Raw genomic sequence first — 17,123 nt, forward strand, 5'->3', positions numbered from 1 at the left:
GGGACCAATGCCCCCCCCTTTAGTCCCGGTTGGAGCCACCAACCGGGACCAAAGGCCCCTGTGCTGCCCGCATCGGGGCCAAAGTTTAGTCCCACCTCGCTAGTTGAGAGGGGCGCGCAGTGGTTTATAAGCCCCACTGCCGCACCCCTCTCGAACTCCTCTCTACTGCAGGCTTATGGGCCTACTTGCGACTGCTTTGCCTGATGGGCCTTCTGGGCCTACTGCGGGCCTGAATCCTGGCCCATAGTAGGGATTCAAGTCGTATTCAGGCCGTGGGGGCCCAGTGGGGGCATTTTTTTTGTTTTTTTGTTTTCTTTACTTATTGTTGCTATTTTTATTTTTTTCCAGTTTTTTTGTTTTGTTTTGTGCATTATTTATTTTGTTTTGTTTTTTTGCTTTATTTTTAGTTCTTTTTGCTTTTAGTTTTAGGAAAATTATAAACTTTCCACTTTTTTTGTTTTTTGTTTTCTTTCTTGCTTTATTTATTTTATTTTGTTTCTACTTACAACAAAATACTTATTGTTGTTTTTTTGTTTTGTTTTCTGCATTATTTATTTTCTTTTGTTTTTTGCTTTATTTTTTAATTCTTTTTGCTTTTAGTTTTAGGAAAATTATAAAATTTCCACTTTTTTTGTTTTTTTGTTTTCTTTCTTGCTTTATTTATTTTATTTTGTTTCTACTTACAACAAAATACTTATTGTTGCTATTTTTAATTATTACGAGGGCCGAACCATAAGACATTAAAGCATTTCAAATGAACTCTGAAAAAGTTGAAAGTTGGCATGGTATCATAAATTGACCCACACATAGCATGTGCATGTACAAAACGGACAATGGTATCATACTCGTCAGTTACAAAGTTGGCATGGTATCATCATAATAGTTGCGGGAGAAAGTCTTCACTTTTCCTTCGCTTGTGTCATTTGCTTATTGCGCCGTAACCATGGATAATCTTCATCGTTTATCAGGATGCTGGGGTCAGCCTTGACTTTAAAGGGAGGAATTTCATGAAACTTTTCATAATCTTCAGACATGTCTGTCTTGTCCTCCACTCCCACGATGTCCCTTTTTCCTGAAAGAACTATGTGGCGCTTTGGCTCATCGTATGATGTATTCGCTTCCTTATCTTTTATCTTTCTCGGTCTGGTAGACATGTCCTTCACATAGATAACCTGTGCCACATCATTGGCTAGGACGAATGGTTCGTCAGTGTACCCAAGATTTTTCAGATCCACTGTTGTCATTCCGTACTGTGGGTCTACCTGTACCCCGCCTCCTGACACATTGACCCATTTGCACTTAAACAAAGGGACCTTAAAATCATGTCCGTAGTCAAGTTCCCATATGTCCACTATGTAACCATAATATGTGCCATTTCCCCTCTCGGTTGTTGCATCAAAGCGGACACCGCTGTTTTGGTTGGTGCTCTTTTGATCTTGGTCAATCGTGTAAAATGTATTCCCATTTATCTTGTATCCTTTCCAAATCAATACAATCAAAGATGGTCCCCTGGATAACAAGTACAGCTCATCACAAACAGTGTTGTCACCTCTGATACTTGCTTCCAACCAACTGCTGAAAGTCCTGATGTGTTCACATGTAATCCAGTCGTCGCACTGCTCCGGGTGTTTGGAGCGCAGACTGTTCTTGTGTTCATCGACATACGGGGTCACCAAGGTAGAGTTCTGTTGAACTGTGTAGTATGCTTGAGACCAAGAATATCCGTCCCTGCATATTATTGAGTCCCTTCCAAGCGTGCCTTTTCCAGTCAGTCTCCCCTCATACCGCGATTTAGGGAGACCTATCTTCTTAAGGCCAGGAATGACGTCAACACAAAACCCGATGACATCCTCTGTTTGATGGCCTATGGAGATGCTTCCTTCTGGCCTAGCGCGGTTACGGACATATTTCTTTAGGACTCCCATGAACCTCTCAAAGGGGTACATATTGTGTAGAAATACGGGGCCCAGAATGACAATCTCGTCAACTAGATGAACTAGGACGTGCGTCATGATATTGAAGAAGGATGGTGGGAACACCAGCTCGAAACTGACAAGACATTGCACCACATCACTCCTTAGCCTTGGTATGATTTCTGGATCGGTCACCTTCTGAGATATTGCATTGAGGAATGCACATAGCTTCACAATGGCTAATCGGACGTTTTCTGGTAGAAGCCCCCTCAATGCAACCGGAAGCAGTTGCGTCATAATCACGTGGCAGTCATGAGACTTTAGGTTCTGAAACTTTTTCTCTGCCATATTTATTATTCGTTTTATATTCGACGAGAAGCCAGTCGGGACCTTCATACTAAGCAGGCATTCAAAGAAGATTTCCTTCTCTTCTTTGGTAAGAGCATAGCTGGCAGGACCTTCATACTGCTTTGGAGGCATGCCGTCTTTTTTGTGCAAACATTGCAGGTCCTCCCGTGCCTCAGCTGTATCTTTTGTCTTCCCATACACGCCCAAGAAGCCTAGCAGGTTCACGCAAAGGTTCTTCATCACGTGCATCACGTCGATTGAAGAGCGGACCTCTAGGTCTTTCCAGTAGGGTAGGTCCCAAAATATAGATTTCTTCTTCCACATGGGTGTGTGTCCCCCAGCGTCACTCAGAACAGCTAGTCCGTCGGGACCCTTTCCAAAGATTACGTGTAGATCATTGACCATAGCAAGTACCTGATCACCGGTACGCATGGCGGGCTTCTTCCGGTGATCTGCCTTGCCTTTGAAATGCTTGCCTTTCTTTCGACATTGATGGTTCGTCGGAAGAAATCGACGATGGCCCAGGTACACATTCTTCCTGCAGCTTGCCAGGTATATACTATCGGTGTCAAGTAAACAGTGCGTGCATGCGTGGTATCCCTTGTTTTTCTGTCCAGAAAGGTTACTGAGAGCGGGCCAATCGTTGATGGTCACGGACAGCAACGCCTTTAGGTTAAATTCCTCCTGTTTGTGCTCATCCCACGTACGTACACCGTTTCCATTCCACAGCTCTAAAAGTTCTTCAACTAATGGCCTTAGGTACACATCAATGTCATTGCCGGGTTGCTTAGGGCCTTGGATGAGAACTGGCATCATAATGAACTTCCGCTTCATGCACATCCAAGGAGGAAGGTTATACATACATAGAGTGACGGGCCAGGTGCTGTGATTGCTGATCTGCTCCCCGAAAGGATTAATGCCATCCGAGCTTAAAGCAAATCATACGTTCCTTGGCTCACTTGCAAACTCATGCCAGTACTTTCTCCGTCAGCGGGTGCTCTGAACTTCCCGTCTTTCTTACGGTCCTCACTGTGCCATCGCATCAACTTGGCATGCTCTCCGTTTCTGACCAGACGTTTCAACCGTGGTATTATAGGAGCATACCACATCACCTTCGCAGGAACCCTCTTCCTGGGGGGCTCGCCGTCAACATCACCAGGGTCATCTCGTCTGATCTTATATTGTAATGCACCGCATACCGGGCATGCGTTCAGATCCTTGTACGCACCGCGGTAGAGGATGCAGTCATTAGGGCATGCATGTATCTTCTGCACCTCCAATCCTAGAGGGCATATGACCTTCTTGGCTGCGTATGTACTGTCGGGCAATTCGTTATCCTTTGGAAGCTTCTTCTTCAATATTTTAAGTAGCTTCTCAAATCCTTTGTCAGGCACAACATTCTCTGCCTTCCACTGCAGCAATTCCAGTACGGTACCCATCTTTGTGTTTCCATCTTCGCAATTTGGGTACAACCCTTTTTTGTGGTCCTCTAGCATGCGATCGAACTTCAGCTTCTCCTTTTGACTTACGCATTGCGTCCTTGCATAGACAATGACCCGGCGGAGATCATCATCATCGGGCACATCGTCTGGTTCCTCTTGATCTTCAGCAGCTTCGCCCGTTGCAGCATCATCGTGCACATCGTCTGGTTCCTCTTGATCTTCAGGAGCATCACCGTATTCAGGCGGCACATAGTTGTCATCGTACTCTTCTTCTTCGCCATCTTCCATCATAACCCCTATTTCTCCGTGCCTCGTCCAAACATTATAGTGTGGCATGAAACCCTTGTAAAGCAGGTGGGTGTGGAGGATTTTCCGGTCAGAGTAAGACTTCGTATTCCCACATACAGGGCATGGACAACACATAAAACGATTCTTCTTGTTTGCCTCAGCCACTTCGAGAAAATCATGCACGCCCTTAATGTACTCGGAGGTGTGTCTTGAACCGTACATCCATTGCCGGTTCATCTGCGTGCATTATATAATTAAGTGACCAAATTAATAGAAGTTCATCATCACATTAAAACCAAAGTACATACATGGTTCTCATCTAACAACATAAAGCTCTGCAGAGCATCTAAATTAATTAAACCATACACTGAAACTATGTAAAACATTTCAATGCGAAAACAAATGCGATCATAATCGCGACCAATGTAACAACTGATCCAACGGCATAATGATACCAAGCCTCGGTATGAATGGCATATTTTCTAATCTTTCTAATCTTCAAGCGCATTGCATCCATCTTGATCTTGTGATCATCGATGACATCCGCAACATGCAACTCCAATATCATCTTCTCCTCCTCAATTTTTCTAATTTTTTCCTTCAACAAATTGTTTTCTTCTTCAACTAAATTTAACCTCTCGACAATAGGGTCGGTTGGAATTTCCGGTTCAACAACCTCCTAGATAAATAAAATCTATGTCATGTTGGTCGGCATAATTGTCATAAACAATAAATGAACCAATAGTTATGAAAAGATAATATATACCACATCTGAATCATAGACAGGACGAGGGCCGACGGGGGCGGATACCAAAACCATCGCACTATATAAGATGCAATAATAAAAGTAAGAAAATTATACAAGTATCTATATAAACATACAAGTAAGAGTTTTTTTTCCTTTCAGAAAGAAGATAAGAACAAGAGGCTCACCACGGTGGTGCCGGCGACGCGGGCGATCGACGGCGGTGAAGACGGGGACGGGACGTGACGTACCACTAAACCTAGAAAAATATTGAGAAAAATGGAGCTTGGAGGTGGAGCTTGGAGAGGAGAAAGCTTAAGTAGTGTGGCTCGGGCATTCCATCGAACACCTCGTGTGCATAGGAGGTGAGCTAGAGCAACGCAAAGCTCTCTCCTCGCCAGCCACGAAAAACAGAGCAGTGAGAGTGCTCTGCTCGCGGGGTATATATAGGCAATTAATTGGTCCCGGTTCGTGGCATGAACCGGGACTAAAGGGAAGCCTTTGGTCCCGGTTCATTCCCCCAACCGGGACCAATGGTGGTGGGCCAGGAGCAAGGCACATTGGTCCCGGTTCGTCCCGCCAACCGGGACCAAAAGGTCCAGACGAACCGGGACCAATGGCCCACGTGGCCCGGCCGGCCCCCGGGGCTCAAGAACCGGGTCCAATGCCCCCATTGGTCCTGGTTCTGGATTGAACCGGGACTAATGGGCTGGACCGTCCTGGACCATTGCCCCCTTTTCTACTAGTGCGTACACTTACGTGAGACATGTTCCACCGACTGACATGCACTTGGTGCATAAGGTGGCTAGAGGGTGCCAGTCTCTCCCACTTTAGTCGGATCAGATTCGATGAAAAGGGTCCTTATGAAGGGTAAACAGCAATTGGCATATCACGTTGTGGTTTTGCGTAGGTAAGAAATGTTCTTGCTAGAAACCCATAGCAGCCACGTAAAACATGCAAACAACAATTAGAGGACGTCTAACTTGTTTTTGCAGGGTATGCTATGTGATGTGATATGGCCAAGAAGAATGTTATGAATGATATGTGATGTATGAGATTGATCATGTTCTTGTAATAGGAATCACGACTTGCATGTCGATGAGTATGGCAACTGGCAGGAGCCAGAGGAGTTGTCTTAATTTATTGTATGACCTGCGTGTCATTAAACAACGCCATGTAATTACTTTACTTTATTGCTAACCGGTAGCCATAGTAGTAGAAGTAATAAGTTGGCGAGACAACTTCATGGAGACACGATGATGGAGATCATGATGATGGAGATCATGGTGTCATGCCGGTGACGATGATGATCATGGAGCCCCGAAGATGGAGATCAAAAGGAGCAAAATGATATTGGCCATATCATGTCACTATTTGATTGCATGTGATGTTTATCATGTTTATGCATCTTGTTTGCTTAGAACGACGGTAGTAAATAAGATTATCCATCATTAAAATTTCAAGAAAGTGTTCCCCATAACTGTGCACCGTTGTGAAAGTTCGTTGTTTTGAAGCACCACGTGATGATCGGGTGTGATAGATTCTTACGTTCACATACAACGGGTGTAAGCCAGATTTACACATGCGAAACACTTAGGTTAACTTGACGAGTCTTGCATGTACAGATATGGCCTCGGAACACAAGAGACCGAAAGGTCGAGCATGAGTCGTATGGAGGATACGATCAACATGAAGATGTTCACCGATGATGACTAGTCCGTCTCATGTGATGATCGGACATGGCCTAGTTGACCCGGATCATGTAATCACTTAGGTGACTAGAGGGATGTCTATCTGAGTGGGAGTTCATAAGATGAACTTAATTATCCTGAACATAGTCAAAAGATCTTTGCAAATTATGTCGTAAGCTCGCGCTATAGTTCCGCTGTTTAGATATGTTCCTAGAGAAAATATAGTTGAAAGTTGACAGTAGCGATTATGCGGACAATAGAAAGCTTATGTCCTTAATGCACCGCTCAGTGTGCTGAACCCCAAACGTCGTCTGTGGATGTTGCGAACATCGGACATACACGTTTTGATAACTACGTGATAGTTCAGTTAAATGGTTTAGAGTAGAGGCACCAAAGGCGTTTTCGAAACGTCGCGGAACATATGAGATGTTTCGAGTGCTGAAATTGGGATTCTAGGCTCGTGCCCACGTCAAGAGGTATGAGACCTCCAAAAATTTTCTTAGCTTGCAAACTAAGGGAGGAAAAGCTCAATCGTTGAGCTTGTGCTCAGATTGTCTGAGTACAACGATCACTTTAACCGAGTGGAAGTTGATCTTCCAGATGAGATAGTGATGTTTCTCCAAAGTCATTGCCACCAAGCTGCTAGAGCTTCGTGATGAACTATAACATATCATGGATATATATGATGATCCTTGAGGTATTCAGGATGTTTGACACCGCGAAAGTAGAAATCAAGAAGGAGCATCAATTGTTGATGGTTGGTGAAACCACTAGTTTCAAGAAGGGCAAGGGCAAGAAGGGATACTTCATGAAACGGAAAATCAGCTGTTGCTCGACTGAAGAAACCCGAGGTTGAACCCAAACCCGAGACTAAGTGCTTCTGTAATAAGGGGAACAGCCACTAGAGGAGAATTACCCTAGATACCTGGTAGATGAGAAGGCTGGCAAGGTCGATAGAAGTATATTGGATATACATTATGTTAATGTGTACTTTACTAGTACTCCTAGTAGCACCAGGGTATTAAGATACCGGTTCGGTTGCTAAGTGTTAGTAACTCGAAATAAAAGAGCTACGGAATAAACGGAGACCAGCTAAAGTGAGCTGACGATATGTGTTGGAAGTGTTTCCAAGTTTGATGTGATCAAATATCGCACGCTCCCTCTACCATCAAGATTAGTATTAAACCTGAATAATTGTCATTTGGTGTTTGGGTTGAGCATAGACATGATTGGATTATGTCTATCGCAATACGGTTATTCATTTAAGGAGAATAATGGTTACTCTGGTTATTTGAATAATACCTTCAATGGTCTTGCACCTAAAATGAATGGTTTATTGAAATCTCGATCGTAGTGATACACATGTTCATGCCAAAAGATAGAAGATAGTAATGATAGTACCACCTACTTGTGGCACTGCCATGTAAGTCATATTGGTATAAAACGCATGAAGAAGCTCCATGTTGATGGATCTTTGGACTCACTCGTTTTTGAAAAGATTGAGACATGTGAACCATGTCTATTGGTATATACGCATGAAGAAACTCCTTGCGGATGGATCGTTTGGACTCACTTGATTTTGAATCACTTGAGATATGCAAATCATACCACATGGGCAAGATGACTGAAAAGCCTCGTTTTCAGTAAGATGGAACAAGATAGAAACTTGTTGGAAGTAACACATTTTGATGTGTGCAGTCCAGTGAGTGCTGAGGCATGCAGTGAATATCGTTATGTTCTCACTTCACAGATGATTCAAGTAGATGTTGTATATTTACTTGATGAAACACAAGTCTGAATTATTGAATGGTTCAAGTAATTTCAGAGTGAAGTTGAAGATCATTGTGACAAGAGGATAAAATGTCTATGATATGATCGTAGAGATGAGTATCTGAGTTACGAGTTTTGGCACACAATTAAGACATTGTGGAAATTGTGTCACAATTAATACCGCCTGGAACACCATAGTGTGATGGTGTGTCCGAACATCATAGTTGCACCCTATTGGATATGGTGCATACCATGATCTCTCTTATTGAATTACCACTATCGTTCATGGGTTAGGCATTAGAGACAACCGCACTCACTTTAATAGGGCACCACGTAATTTCGTTGAGACGACATCGTTTGAATTATGGTTTGGAGAAACCTAAGTTGTCGTTTCTTAAAAGTTTGGGGCTGCGACGCTTATGTGAAAAAGTTTCCGGTTGATAAGATCGAACCCAAAGCGGATAAAATGCATCTTCATACGACACCCAAAACAGTTGGGTATACCTCCTAATTCAGATCCAAAATCAATAGGGATTGTTTCTTGAATTGGGTCCTTTCTCGAGGAAAAGTTTGTCTCGAAAGAATTGAGTGGGAGGATGGTGGAGACTTGATGAGGTTATTGAACCGCCACTTCAACTAGTGTGTAGCAGGGCACAGGAAGTAGTTCCTGTGGCGCCTACACCAATTGATGTAGAAGCTTATGATAGTGATCATGAAGTTTCGGATCAAGTCACTACCATACCTCGTAGGGTGACAAGGATGCGTACTACTTCAGAGTAGTACTGTAATCCTGTCTTGAAGGTCATGTTGCTAGACAACAATGAATCTACGAGATATGGAGAAGCGATGGTGGGCCCATATTCCGACAAATGGTTAGAAGCCATGAAATCCGAGATAGGATCCATGTATCAAAACAAAGCATGGACTTTGGTGGACTTGCTTGATGATCGGAAAGCCATTGAGATAAATGGATCTTTAAGAAGAAGACGGACGTGGACAGTAATGTCACCGTCTATGAAGCTCGACTTGTGGCGAAGAGTTTTTCACAAGTTCAAGGAGTTGACTACGATGAGATTTTCTCATCCATAGAGATGCTTAAGTCCGTCGGAATCATGTTAGCATTAGCTGCATTTATGAAATCTGGGAGATGGATGTCAAAACGAGTTTCCTTACCAGTCTGCGTATGGAAAGGTTGTATGTGATACAATCAGAAAGTTTTTGTCGATCCTAAGGATGCTAAAAGGTAGGCTGGCTCCAGCGATCCTTCTAAGGACTGGAGTAAGCATCTCGGAGTTGGAATGTGCGCTTTGATGAGATGATCAAAGATTTTGGGTTTATACAAAGTTCATGAGAAACTTGTATTCCCAAAGAAGTCAGTGGGAGCACTATAGAATTTCTGATGAGTATATGTTGTTGACATATTGTTGATCAGAAATGATGTAGAATTTCTGGAAAGCATATAGGGTTATTTGAAAGGTGTTTTTCAATAGAAAACCTGGATTAAGCTACTTGAACATTGAGCATCAAGATCTACGAGGATAGAACAAAAACGCTTAATGGTACTTTCAAATGAGCATATACCTTGACATGATCTTGAAGGTGTTCAAGATGGACCAGTCAAAGAAGGAGTTCTTGCGTGAGGTGTAAGGGATGAAGTTAAGAGTTAAAGCTTCACCACAACAGAAGAGAGAGAAAGGACGAATGTCGTCCCCTATGCTTCAGACGTAGGCTCTATAGTATGCTATGCTATGTAACGCACCGGAAGTGTGCCTTGCCATGAGTCAGTCAAGGGGTACAAAGAATGATCTAGGAATGGATCATTGGACAGCGGTCAAAATTGTCCTTGGAGTAAATAAGGACATGTTTCTCGATTATGGAGGTGATAAAGAGTTCGGTGTATAGGGTTACGTCGATGCAAGCTTTAACACCTATCCGAGTGACTCTGAGTAGCAAACCGGATACGTATAGTGGAGCAACCATTTGGAGTAGCTCCAAGTGGAGCGTGGAAGCAGCATTTACAATATGACCTAGAGATTTGCGAAGTACATACGGATCTGAATGTTACCGATCCGTTGACTAAAACCTCTCTCACAAGCAAAACATGATCAAACCCAAGAACTCATTGAGTCTTAATAGCATGATGATGTGAACTAGTTTAGTGACACTAGTAAACTCTTTGGATGTTGGTCACATGGTGATGTGACCTGTGAGTGTTAATCACATGGCGATGTGAACTAGATTATTTACTCTAGTGCAAGTTGGATACTGTTGGAAATATGCCCTAGAGGCAATAATAAATTAGTTATTATTATATTTCCTTGTTCATGATAATTGCTTATTATCCATGCTATAATTGTATTGATAGGAAACTCAGATACATGTGTGGGTACATAGACAACACCATGTCCCTAGTAAGCCTCTAGTTGAGTAGCTCGTTAATCAATAGATGGTTACGGTTTCCTGAGCATGGACATTGGATGTCGTTGATAACAGGATCACATCATTAGGATAATGATGTGATCGACAAGACCCAATCCTAAGCCTAGCACAAAGATCGTAGTTCGTATGCTAAAGCTTTTCTGATGTCAAGTATCTTTTCCTTAGACCGTGAGATTGTGCAACTCCCGGATACCGTAGGAATGCTTTGGGTGTACCAAACATCACAACGTAACTGGGTGGCTATAAAGGTGCACTACAGGTATCTCCGAAAGTGTCTGTTGGGTTGGCACGAATCGAGACTGGGATTTGTCACTCCGTGTGACAGAGAGGTATCTCTGGGCCCACTCGGTAGGACATCATCATAATGTGCACAATGTGATCAAAGGGTTGATCACGGGATGATGTGTTATGGAACGAGTAAAGAGACTTGCCGGTAACGAGATTGAACAAGGTATCGGTATACCGACGATCGAATCTCGGGCAAGTACAATACCGCTAGACAAAGGGAATTGTATACGGGATCGATTGAGTCCTTGACATCGTGGTTCATCCGATGAGATCATCGTGGAACATGTGGGAGCCAACATGGGTATCCAGATCCCACTGTTGGTTATTGACCGGAGAACGTCTCGGTCATGTCTGCATGGTTCCCGAACCCGTAGGGTCTACACACTTAAGGTTCGATGATGCTAGGGTTATAAAGGAAGTTTGTATGTGGTTACCGAATGTTGTTCGGAGTCCCGGATTAGATCCCGGACGTCACGAGGAGTTCCAGAATGGTCCGGAGGTAAAGATTTATATCTGGAAAGTTGTTGTTCGGGTTCCTGGAAAAGTTCGGGTTTTTTCGGTATTGTACCGGGAAGCTTCCAAAAGGTTCCAGAGGATTCCGGAGGGGTCCGGAGGCCCGGAAATTGTTCCACCATGTCCAATACAGCAGCATTGGCTGTAGGGGGGCGCCCTAGCCTTAATGGTCCAGGGGCACCAGCCCCCCCAAGGCCCATGCGCATGGGAGAGGGGAAACCCTAAGGGGGAGGGCCTCCACTTGACTTGGGAGGCACTCCGCCCCCCTGGGCCGCCGCCCCCTCCTCAGATTGGATCTGAGGGGGCCGGACCCCCTCTCCCTTGCCCCTATATATATGTGGGGGTGGGAGGGAAGCCGCACCCAAGTTCTGGCGCAACCCTACCCCTCTCCCAAGTACTCCTCCTCTCTCGCGGTGCTTGGCAAAGCCCTGCAGGATTGCCACGCTCCTCCATCACCACCACGCTGTTGAGCTGCTGCTGGATGGAGTCTTCCTCAACCTCTCCCTCTCTCCTTGCTGGATCAAGGCATGGGAGACGTCACCGGGCTGTACGTGTGTTGAACGTGGAGGTGTCGTCCGTTTGGCACTAGGATCTCCGGTGATTTGGATCACGACGAGTACGACTCCTTCAACCCCATTCTCTTGAACGCTTCCGCTTAGCGATCTACAAGGGTATGTAGATGCACTCTCCTTGCCCTTGTTGCTGTTTTCTCCATAGATAGATCTGGGTGACACGTAGGAAAATTTTGAATTTCTGCTACGTTCCCCAACAACCATATGCATCATATGAGAAATATAAACGTTGCAACTTAGAGCATACACCTCAGGTGGGATATAGGATTGGTCATCTGTCTCTGAATCCTCTTCTGAGGAGCTCCCTGTAACCATTGAGATATATGCTTCAACAGGTACCATTGCCTGCTCTAAAAACCTACACATGAAGAGTAGTTCAATATACACAGACTGTCGACAAATGGAATACGTAATGAAAGAAAAGATGGCATGAGATAATTCACATATATGATGCCTGGCTCCATGGCGGTGCATAATTCACATATATGATAACTGGCTAAAAAACATGGCATTGCATAATTCACATATCTGATATAGAAAGTGAACAGGAGGCATTCACACAAAGCATGTCTAATCTAAGCAGATGGCATGGCAATGCAAGACACCATATGCATGATATGAGCAATATAACCAAGCCAAGTTAGAGCATGCACCTCGGGGGGGGGATACGAATGGTCATCTGTCTTTGAATCCTCTTCTGAGGAACTATCTGTAACCAGCAAGAAATCTGCAAAGGCAGGTAGCACTGACTGCTCAGAAGACCTTGTTTTCACTCCAGATTTTCCCATGACCGACTCAAATGGCTGATGCACAGGAAGAGTAGATGAATGTATAAACATTGTTGACAAATGGAATACATTATGGAAAAATATATGGTGCGATACAATTCACATATACGATGACTGACTAAACAGGATGGCATTGCATGATTCACGTATATGATGCCTGGCTAAAGGAGATGGCATTGCATAATTCCCATATACTCCCTCCGTTCCTAAATATTTGTGTTTTTAGAGATTTCAAATGGACTACCACATACAGATGTATATAGAAATATTTTAGAGTGTAGATTCACTCATTTTGTTCCGTATGTAGTCACTTGTTGAAATATCTAAAAAGACAAATATTTAGGAATGGTGGGAGTATGATATAGAAACCAAACAGGTGGCATTCACACAAAGCAAATCTAAACCAAGATTGTCGGTGTCAAAACCGATGGATCTCGGCTAGGGGGTCCCGAACTGTGCGTCTAGGTGAATGGTAACAGGAGACAAGGGACACGATGTTTTTACCCAGGTTTGGGCCCTCTTGATGGAGGTAAAACCCTACTCCTGCTTGACTAATATTGATGATATGGGTAGTATAAGAGTAGATCTACCACGAGATTAGGGAGGCTAAACCCTAGAAGCTAGCCTATGGTATGATTGTTGTTCGTCCTACGGACTAAAAACCCTCCGGTTTATATAGACACTGGAGAGGGCTAGGGTTACACAGAGTCGGTTACAATGGGAGGAGATCTACATATCTGTATCGCTAAGCTTGCCTTCCACGCCAAGGAAAGTCCCATCCGGACACGAGACGAAGTCTTCAATCTTGTATCTTCATAGTCCAGGAGTCCGACCAAAGGTTATAGTCCGGTCATCCAGACACCCCCCTAATCCAGGACTCCCTCAGTAGCCCCTGAACCAGGCTTCAACGACGACGAGTCCGGCGCGCAAATTATCTTCGGCATTGCAAGGCGGGTTCCTCCTCCGAATACTTTATAGAAGATTTTGAACACAAGGATAGTGTCCGGCTCTGCAAAATAAGTTCCACATACCACCGTAGAGAGAATAATATTTGCACAAATCTAATCTGCTGACGTATTCCGCAGCATGACATCACGCCACGGCCAAGCCTTTATTTGAATCGTTTTACCATCCCACCTTAACACGTTTAGCGAGGCGGTTTCCTTGGCACGTCTTGTCGAAGCAGAGTTCATGTCCCCTTATTCCGGGATTTCTCATCAATATGGGCGTGGGTAAACCAAACGTGCCTGTTGGTATGTCTCCTCGATCGAAGGCGAGTCCCAAACGGTCACAGGGAGGGCTCTTGGTACTCAACCTCTTTATAAAGAGACCAAGGCTCGACTCGTTTCTTTCAATCTCAATCAAATCCGCGTCTCACCTTGAGTTCCAACACCCAAAGATCCAGATTCAGGCGCTTCAGACCTCCGATGATGTCTGGCTCCGATCTTCAAGGCCGGTGGATGCCTTCCTCCATTATGGAAGAAGACGTGCTAAAGCTAAGAGATGCCAGGTATCTAACCGGAGAAATCTCGCATAGGCTGCCTTCTCAAGGGCAGGTTATTCCCACTCCCAAGCCTGGTGAGAGGATGGTGTTCGCGTCTCACTTCCTTCGGGGGCTAGGCTTCCCGACGAACCCCTTTGTGAGGGGGCTCATGTTTTATTACGGGCTGGAATTTCATGACCTAGCTCCGGAGTCCATCCTCCATATCTCATCATTCATTGTCGTGTGCGAGGCCTTCCTCCGTATTACTCCTCACTTTAGATTGTGGCTCTTACCTTCAAAGTAGGGCCAAAGATGATCGAGGGGCAGCACACAGAGTGCGGAGGCGCTGTTATAAGCAAGAATGCCGACGCTCCATGGCTCGAGGGCTCTTTTCAAGAGGAGTTTAGCTTATGGCAACGAGAGTGGTTTTATATCACAGCTCCCAGGGGCACCAAATGGGTGGCGCCACCTGCCTTTCGCTCGGGTCCCCACCACAACTAGCATCATGGGTCAATAAAGGGCTTAACTGGGGGCCGTCCAAGGACGTGCCCTTGTTGCAGGGCCGCGTTTGAGATCTCCTAGAAAGAGATATCAATCTGGTCGTAGTGATGCAGGTTATGTTGATTCGCCGCATCCTGCTCTGCAAACATCGCCCCCTCCTCCTGTGGGAGTTTAATCCGGAAAGACCACGAGCCCTCCAACATTTTGTGGGTGCGACGCCCATGGAGATGTACAATTTGTTCTTCGGATCACAAGCAATGTGTCCGGACTCGTCCGAGGACGCAGGTCTAAGCTGCAATCGCCCGGATACTCAAGTAAGTAGCCCTGTAACCGGACACGCTATCCGTATATTCATCATAAAATTGCCCTTAAAAGAGTTGTCCCTTAAATAGGAGTGGATAGCGAAAGCAAAGCTAATCAGGTGTCCGGCCCCCCTTCCCGAGACTACGCCGGATCCCGTGTTAACCAGGATGCTGGAAGCTGCGCCTTTGGAAGAAGGCGGAGAGGGGAACAAGGAAGCTACCGCCTCCACGAAGGAGGCTGTCAGGAAAGGAGGAATCGAGAATTCCTCTAACCAGGGGAAGAAGAGGACCGCCTCTAAAGACCCAGAGACCATGGTCTCAAAGCGGGGGAAGAAATCTTCGTCGGAGGATCCGGCACCGGGGGATGCCTCGGTCGCATTGTGCCCCCAAGGGGATCAGCCTTCCACCGAGCCGTAAGTAAAGAAGGGAGTTTAAAAATGAGAGACATCCTTGTTCTATTTCTGAGGAAGATAACCGAAATTTTACCTTGTAGTTCGGATCTCAGCCCTTCACAGCAGAGCTCATCTTCAGGGGATCTTCGTCCGGAGATGATGGAGAGTGGAAAACTTCCCCTTGTCATACCACCTTCCGAGGCGGGCGACCCTGAGGTGTCGTCACGAAGGGTTTCTCCGAATCCGGCAGGGCCGGAAGGCAGTCGTATGCCCCCCCCCCCCAAGGCCCTCTGTGTCCGGCCTTCGAAAAAAGCGACCGGACGAGTCCGGCACAGTCCGGTGCACGGTCGGAGGAGCTGAAGGATCTGCTCGGGCGAGCGTCTATCTTAGAAGAACACCGTGCGTTGATGGATATGGTGATTGGAAGGATTTCATCCGCGGAGAGCGGGTTGTACGAGGCCGTCAGGAGTTTACTGACAGGTTTTGAGGTACGTGAAACGATGTACCTTTTGACAGATCCTCATATATAAGATGAGCCCTGTATAGATAGTAGCCCCGGAGACTAGGTGCATTGTCAAAAATGATGGTGTGCCGAGGATCATAATCCCAGGTATAATATGTCACCTTTCCTATGTAGGTGGCGAAGTGTCCGGTGGCTGGCCAGACTGATGAATTTGCCGAGCTAAAGCGGCGACTTGACGTGGCAGATGCCGACATCGCGCTTGTCAACAAGTGGCTTGATGAGGCACAAGGTATGTAATTTCTCCGAAGACACCTAGTAAGAGGAGCTTGATGCCCGTACCTTACAACATGTGTGCTTGATGCAGATGGTGCCGCTGCCATGGAGAATCTTCGGGCGGAACTTGCCCGAGCCAAGTAGCAGGCCAAGAAAAGCGATGCGGCTGCCTTAAAGGCGGCTGAAGAGCTGAAAGTCGAAAAGGCTGCTCACTGCCAAATCAAGAAGGAAATGGTTGTAAAGTTGAAGAATGCTGCCGACCGCTGCAAGCTTCTTGAAAAAGAACATCGGGTGGCACAGAAGGACCTAGAGAAGGTCACTACCGAGGCCAAGGATAATCGCTCTGTGATGAGAGCTATGAAGGAGGAGCTACATCAAGACGGAGTTATCACGACTGGGAAGCCCTTTATGCTGACCAGCAGTGGAGTGCGGCGAACACTTAATTGGACTTGGTAGTGAGTGCAGTGGAAGCGGCCGAACACTTCTGCGATTAACAGGACCACGAAGTGGAAAAGCTTTTTTGGTCGCAGTTCCACAATCCAGAGCGCCCCCTTCCGTTAACCGATCGTTTGGCCGCATGGGCGGAGCTGAATAGGTTATCCGGACTCGCCATGAAGTTTGTCGTGAGTCATCTGTGGCTGAAAAGGCATGAGCCGAAGAGTTATTTTAGCTTGGTGCAGCAGTTCCTCGGTGCGGTGTTGCATATTAATGCAATGAAGAGATCAGCGTGCATAGAGGGTGCGCAGATGGCTCTTGCCCGTGTCAAGACATACTGGGCGGAGATGAAGGCCATTGCTATTGCATCCCAAGATTCAGACGAGAGCCGAGTACCCGCCGAGCACTATTTTCAGGAAGTTCTGCAGGGCTTTCGTTTAATAGAGACGCAGTCCTTGAAGGATGTTATGTTCGAAT

This window comes from Triticum dicoccoides, chromosome 3B (genome assembly GCF_002162155.2).
Source record: "Triticum dicoccoides isolate Atlit2015 ecotype Zavitan chromosome 3B, WEW_v2.0, whole genome shotgun sequence".
NCBI lineage: Eukaryota > Viridiplantae > Streptophyta > Magnoliopsida > Poales > Poaceae > Triticum > Triticum dicoccoides.